Raw genomic sequence first — 7,282 nt, forward strand, 5'->3', positions numbered from 1 at the left:
CCAGTGGAACCACACTGCTTGAAGCTCTGGATTGCATTCTGCCACCAACTCGTCCAACTGACAAGCCCTTGCGTCTGCCTCTCCAGGACGTCTACAAAATTGGTGGTATTGGTACTGTCCCTGTGGGCGAGTCGAGACTGGTGTTCTTAAACCTGGCATGGGGTCACCTTTGCTCCAGTCAATGTTACAACTGAAGTAAAGTCTGTTGAAATGCACCATGAAGCTTTGAGTGAGGCTCTTCCTGGGGACAATGTGGGCTTCAATGTCAAGAACGTATCTGTCAAAGATGTTCGTCATGGCAATGTGGCTGGTGACAGCAAAAATGACCCACCAATGGAAGCAGATGGCTTCATGGCTCAGCTGATTATCCTGAACCATCCAGGCCAAATCAGTGCTGGATTGTCACACAGTTCACATTGCTTGCAAGTTTGCTGAGCTGAAGGAGAAGATAGATTGTCGTTCTGGAAAAACGACGATCTATCTTCAGTTCTACCTACTGAAGAAGGTAGAAAAAGCTCAGCAGGAATATTGTATTCCTGGAAGATGGTCCCAAGTTCATGAAATCTGGTGATGCTGCCATTGTTGATATGGTTCCTGGCAAGCCTATGTGTGTGGAGAGCTTCTCTGACTATCCTCCTCTGGGCCATTTTGCTGTTTGTGACATGAGACAGATGGCTGCTCTGGGTGTCATCAAACCAGTGGACAAAAAAAGCAGCTGGAGCTGTCAAGGTCACCGAGTCTGCCCAGAAAGCTCAGAAGGCTAAATGAATATTATCCCCAATACCTGCCACCCCAGTCTTATTCAGTGGTGGAAAAACGGTCTCAAAACTGTTTATGTCAATTGACCATTTAAGTTTAATAGTAGAAGACTGGTTAATGACAACAAGGCATCGTGAAACCTTCAGGAGGAAAGGAGAATGTTTTGTGGACCATTTGTTTTTGTGTGTGTGTGTGTATGTGGCATTAAGTTATTAGTTTTTAAAATCAGTAATTTTTAATGGAAACAACTTGACCAAAAATCTGTCACAGAATTTTGAGACCCATTAAAACAAAAGTTTAATGAGAAACCTGTGTCTTCTTTTGGTCAACACTGTAACCTTGTATAGTACTATACAGGTAAAAGTAAGTGTTGTGCAGACCCTATTTCTAATGTTAAAATATGCCGAAACTTAAATTTGGGTTAACATTTTTTTCATGTGTGGGAACTTGAGCTTTTTCACCTTGTCTAAGGGAAAGAAACTGTATAAGTAATAATAAAAAGCTATGGGAAAGGGATCTGTTGGTGCAACACAGAACAGATAAGCAAAGAGTAACACCACAAGATAGTTACAAAACACGTTAAATTCTGTAACACCAAAGTCAGTGTGTTGCATATAAAACTTGTATTATATCACTATGGAGTAAACTTGATATATTGTCAAAAAAAAACCACATTGTTTTCAGGAAGAGTTCATAACGGAAACTATAATATACAGAACTGAGTAAAATCACTAAATATCTGACTTGTGGGATGTAACTACAGCAATAATAAAAGGGAAACACACAGCATTAAATGCATACATTAAGAAAAGAGGAAAGATGAAAATCAATAAGCTAAACGTCCTACTGAAGAAGGTAGAAAAAGCTCAGCAGGAATATTGTATAAAAGATCTGTACAAGAAAAACATTGGAAGTTTTATAAACTAACAACAACCAATTAGAAACCACAATATTTTAAAATACTATTCAAAGTAGCAAGAAAAGTAAGACATACCTGTAATCAAGACATTACAAATGTATACATTTTATTGAAGGACAAAACGAAAAGGCAATCGTCTTATATAGATCATGTGAGACACATAATATTTTAAAGTATATATATTGAAATTTAAGTACAAATTGTTACAAATTGTAGATGTTATAAATTCTGATGAAAAGCACAATGGTAAAGGAGTTAGAGAAGCTGTGTTCTGATCCCAAATCTGCCATTAAATACCTGGGTGATTTTAAGATATTTATATTTCTTTGAGCCTCCAGTATCTTTATTCATAATGTAGAGGTAAATATTCCTGACTTATCAACTTCAAATGATACATACTTAAAACAAATATTAAGTATAAAAGCAACTGAGATATTACATATCATTATGTAGATATGATAGATTATAACAACTGAGAAGTTTCCATCAGTTTATGATTTATGTGGCCAAACAACTAGGAAGCATAGACAATACTCCCAAAGTACTAGTTAGTTTAAACTTTTCTCAACTGCACTTGAGAAACAGATTGTATTTTGCAAAGAAGAGCTCACCAATAATGTGTGGTCTTCCCATAGGTTCTTCTTACAATGCGCTATTGACATATCTTCATGTCAAGGTTCCCTTGAACTTGGGCAGACTTTTATAACTGCATTACCAATAGGATGTGACAGTAGTGACCCTGTATGACTTCCATAGTTATAAAAATCAGTATCTCTCTTGAGACACTTGCCCTTGAAATCCAGCCACCTGGATTGTTGGGAGAAAGCTGAAGCCATATGTTCTGTTCAGCCTAGCCAACTTCTCAGCCAAACGCTAGCATCAGCTGCTGGACAGGTCAGTAAATAAGCCTCCAGTTGATTCCAGTCTTCAGTCTTCAAATGAAGTATGAAAGTATGAGAATATTCACTATTTTTTTAAGTCACTTAGTTTTGGGGTAATTACACAATAATAGATCACTAATACAACTTGATTTCCACAAATACTTCTAAAAACTTCATAAGATCCAGTAGTTTCTGCTTCCTCTCCTATTAGTGTGTGACATATCGTTAGCAGGACTCAGAAGGCAGAGCTGACAGATCTCAATAGAGAAGATACCTAAGATAGGAACCGTAATGTCTAAAGAACACTTGCAGTTGGAGTTTCTGACTTGGGTGAGAATGGGACAGAGAAGGACAAGCTAATGAGAAACTTTAATTTGGAAATACAGTAATACATCTTCAAGCCAGCCTTCCCATGGCAACTTTTTATTCGAGCACAGGCATGAAATATTTAGAATTGCTAGAACTCCACTAGGAAGACTTTCATCCCTGCAAAAGATTTTGTAGCCAGGAGCTGCCTGCTGGCACTGCATGCAAGAACGTACCATTTGTTCAATGCCAGAGATTATTCTTTGAGTGACTGACACCCTCCAACCCATCTCCAAAGGCTCCTTTGCCTTTATGACTGACACCTCCCAGGAAAGAGGGGTTATAATTGCCTCTTCTTTAGGGACTGGAGGCTATTGGAGGGTATTGCTTTGGAGTGCCAGAGACCTTCTGCTCAACAAGCATCACAGGCTCCGTGGGAGAAACATTTCAACTCAGTGGGAAAGACAAAGGCAACTGATAGAAGGAAATTCATGGGGCTGATGTGTTCCTGTCCAGACTTCCCTTATTGTCATTTCATTTCACCCAGTTACAGGGACCTATTTAAAATCTGTCACGACAGATTTTATGACACGTTCATTTAAAGAAAAAAAAAATCCTGGGTATGTTCTTGTCCCACCCACATCCCCCTCAGAGAATATCAAAAATGGGAAATCAGCAATGTCACATTCTGCCCAAACACAGGCACTGCCGCTGACAAGAAAACCAGGCACTCCTCATTTCCGGGGAAGTAGAGATGGCGGCATGCAGAGTGTGTGACAGAGTGCGAGACGGCCTGAGTTAAAAGAGGTTGTCAACTTAGGTGGTTTTCTCAGATGAGCCAAAAAGGTGCCTAAGGGCCAGGAAAACTGGAGATTCTATTTAATGAAAGTACAGATTTTCATAGAGTGAAACATCATATATGTGAATGGGTTTGACCTAGTCATGACTGGGTGGACAATATTATAGGTCAGTGATTCCCAAACTTTCTACAAGAAGTATTACTATAATTATTATTATGATAATTGTATGGGATACATATATTGGGAGTCTATTAGTTCTATAATTCCATTCAAAAACATGCAACCTTGATATTTTTGCAGTCAGGTGGCTACATTTTACGGGGTAAATATATATGGTGTATCTTAGGCATTCTGAAATATTGAGGTGAGGTTGTACATACCTACTCCTATTTCCATGGACTCTTAAGATTGTGAAAAATACAAGTAAAGAGCAATCAATCTAGAAGAGTCCAGGGCGATGTCCCTCCCCCTTGACAGAAAAATTTCAAAGACCCAACAAGTTAAGAAGTCCCTTTGCTGAATCCTCCCTAGTAAACTGAAAATATGAAAATACCAAAGCTTCTTGAGTAAGCCAATTGCCACAGCAAAATTCTTGTAGGAAACAAAAGCTAGAAATGGAGGCATGGAATGCCTATGTTTAAGAAAACCCCGGTAATATAGTGGCTAAAAATACACTCTGTGACAGAAGGCATGTGTTTGAACCACAGCTGTGCTGTTCACTACCCGTATGCCCTTGGGCAAGTTATAAACCCTTAGTTTCTTGTCTGTAAAATGGGGATCACAGTGATTACCTGCATCCAGTAATGTAGGGAAACTTTAAAATGTCATACATGTAAAGCACTTGGAACAGTGACACATAGTAAGAAATGAATGAAGGCTAACCCTGTATGAGCAGTAGTTTTGTAAAACACCATCCCATAAGGAAACTGATCTTTTACCAAACTTGTAGAATTGTTTACCAAAATTGTAAAAACCAGAAAAGTATTGTTCTAGGTCACAGAGTAAGAAATACAGCTAAGATTCAAACCTAGGCAGGCTGGCCATAGAAATTACATCCGGAAAGTACAAAAGGTACCTACGTGATTTCACTGGGCTTGAACCTATGTAACGCAATACTGTGAAGTGGTCTTTTTACAATGAGGAAACAGAAGCCCCAAAAGGATGTATAATTGCACAGCCACAGAACAATATTAAGGATGAAACAAGCCTTCCCACCCAGGTTTTTTTTTTAACCCTATTCTCTTTCCAGTCTCTCTTCCTAAGTCATATTTATTTATGCTAAAAATTGTCACCCTGACTTCTTCACCCACGTTGCTCTTGGCTTTTTTTTCTCACTACCCATCAAGAAATCTCAGCCACCATGAATGTCACCTTGTCTAAGGACTTTTCCCTTAGAAAAGTTGCTCTACTTGTTATTAATCTCTCACTTTTCTAATCTCCCACCATACTTACTGTCTATAGCCCTGTTACTCAAAGTATGGTGCACAGACCAGCAACATCAGCATCACCCGGGAGCTGGTCAGAAAAAGCAGAACATCAGTCTCCACCCTGGACCTCCTGAAGACAGTCTACATTTTAAGTAGATTCCCAGGTGACAGGGGTATTTCAGTGTTTAAGAGGATTCTCTCAAAAACAACATAATTGGCATTTTGTGCTGGATGTTTCTATATATTATAAACACTGTAGTATGTTTAGCAATATCCCTGGCCCCTACCCACTAAATGCCAGTAATGTACTCTCTCACCCCATCCCTCTCCCTTCCCTCCTCTACCCCCCTCTCCCCACCATCTTGATCAAAAATGTCTCCAGGTATTGTCAAATATCACCTGTAGGTGGTGCAAATCAACCCCAGTTGAGAACCACTGGTCTACATGGAACAGTTTTCTCCTCCGTCACATGGCTGCCCATATCCTTCACTGTAGTTTTAGAGTAGTAATTTTGTCTTCAGTACTTAATTATAAATGCCACATCTCCTTCCTCCATATCCCTTGTATTGGATATCTTAGTGACTGCCTATAGCAGTAAGCATCCTTATACTGTTTCCTTCTCCCTATTCCATCCACTCTTGATCTATAAGATCAATCCCCAAATAACGTAACCGCATAAGTCTTTGTTTCAAACTCTGCTTTCAAGTGACCCAAGCTGAGCCACTCCTATAAAATCGAGAAGAATGTGGGTACTATACTCAATAAATAGGTGTCAATTGAATAATAAAGCAAAATATCATTAACTCTAAAACGGTCCATGCTCATGAGGGGAGTGGTAATATATTAGATGTATCCATCTCTCCATTAACCATGAAAATAGCATGTGAGTTGCTCAATAAATAATTATTAACTAAATTAATATAAAATCTCTTAAATTTAAACATCTCCTCCTGTTTAAATAATACCTTTGGTGTTATTGCTACTTCAATTTTATAACCCCATAGTTAGGAGAGAATAATGCTTGAAGTAATCTCTTTGAAATCAACATAGTTAATTACTTCCTGGCTATTAGATGTGAAACAGCAAGCAAGGCTATGAGAAATTTCTAAGTTGGGCACAAGAAGGAAATTTTGTCTGGGATTTCCCAAGCCATCATTTTTACTACTGTTTTTGCTTTTAAGGGAAGATTGAAGGAGAGCTAATTTCTGAATTAATTTTCCTCTGAATAAAGTTTCCAAGTGCAACAATACAAGTGTTCCCTGATGTTTCTGGAATTCATCCTGAGATTTGTCTTGATGTGTTTGTCTGCCATAATCACAATTGTTTTTTCTGTTTTAATTATTATAATTCTTATAATGGAAAGTAGCAAAGCCCCTAATACTCTGCTTTTACAGTATTCAAATGATTAATATCAAAAAAAGAACAGCAAGAAAAGAGAGTACAGTGCAGTGCCACTTGTTGGTTTTTAAAAAAAAAAGATGCATTGTAAATAAAATGCATAAATATCACGTTACAGTTAGACATTTATGTTAATTTCTTTAGCAAAAAAATCACAACAAATATTTTCTCAAATTTTGTTTGTTATAGCTCTCCAACAAGGAATTTCAGCTAACTATTTGGGATAAATATAAAAAGAGTTTCAAAATGACATTTCTATTATTGAGTAATAATGTTCCTTGGGATTACTCCTCTTATGTTACTTTAAAATATTTGCAGGAGGAGAGGGGTCCTGGGAGAGGTATTTATCATAAACTACCTGAGTTCTAGCTACCAGTGTAATGTTGGTACAAGATGGTGAAGCAGCTGACAAACATTGATTCCATTTAAAAGCATGGTTTCAGCCACTTCCCCCACTGCATTTTATCCACAGAAGCATTCTGTCCCAGCTGTCAAGTTTCCCCTATGTTAGCAAGTAACTGATCACAGTGATTTGTAAAAACTGACTTTAAACCCTTGCTCAGTGGGGCTGTATCTCAGGAAAGGTTCTTGGGAGATGCAAGGTTAAACTGATGGATCACTTGAACTACAGCATGATGGTGCTCCACATCGTTATTAGCATCCCAAGGACAGAGAAGGAGCCTGGAAAGTAAGAAGGCAAAATGTGCCACCAATTGAAGATCAGGCCAAGAAGAAGTGTGGGGCCTCAGAAAGAATGCAAATCTGGGTAATTGGGCAAAAATGTCTAGTAAG

At 38.3% G+C, this 7,282-nt stretch overlaps 1 pseudogene; it reads left to right on the top strand.

Annotated features, from left to right (window-relative positions):
- LOC102726647 (elongation factor 1-alpha 1 pseudogene) overlaps window positions 1–435 on the top strand; it is a 1,672-nt pseudogene extending 1,237 nt beyond the window's left edge.
- The last annotated feature ends 6,847 nt before the right edge of the window (window positions 436–7,282 follow it).

The sequence above is a fragment of the Leptonychotes weddellii genome, chromosome 14 (assembly GCF_054177405.1).
Source record: "Leptonychotes weddellii isolate Sample4059 chromosome 14, ASM5417740v2, whole genome shotgun sequence".
Lineage (NCBI taxonomy): Eukaryota > Metazoa > Chordata > Mammalia > Carnivora > Phocidae > Leptonychotes > Leptonychotes weddellii.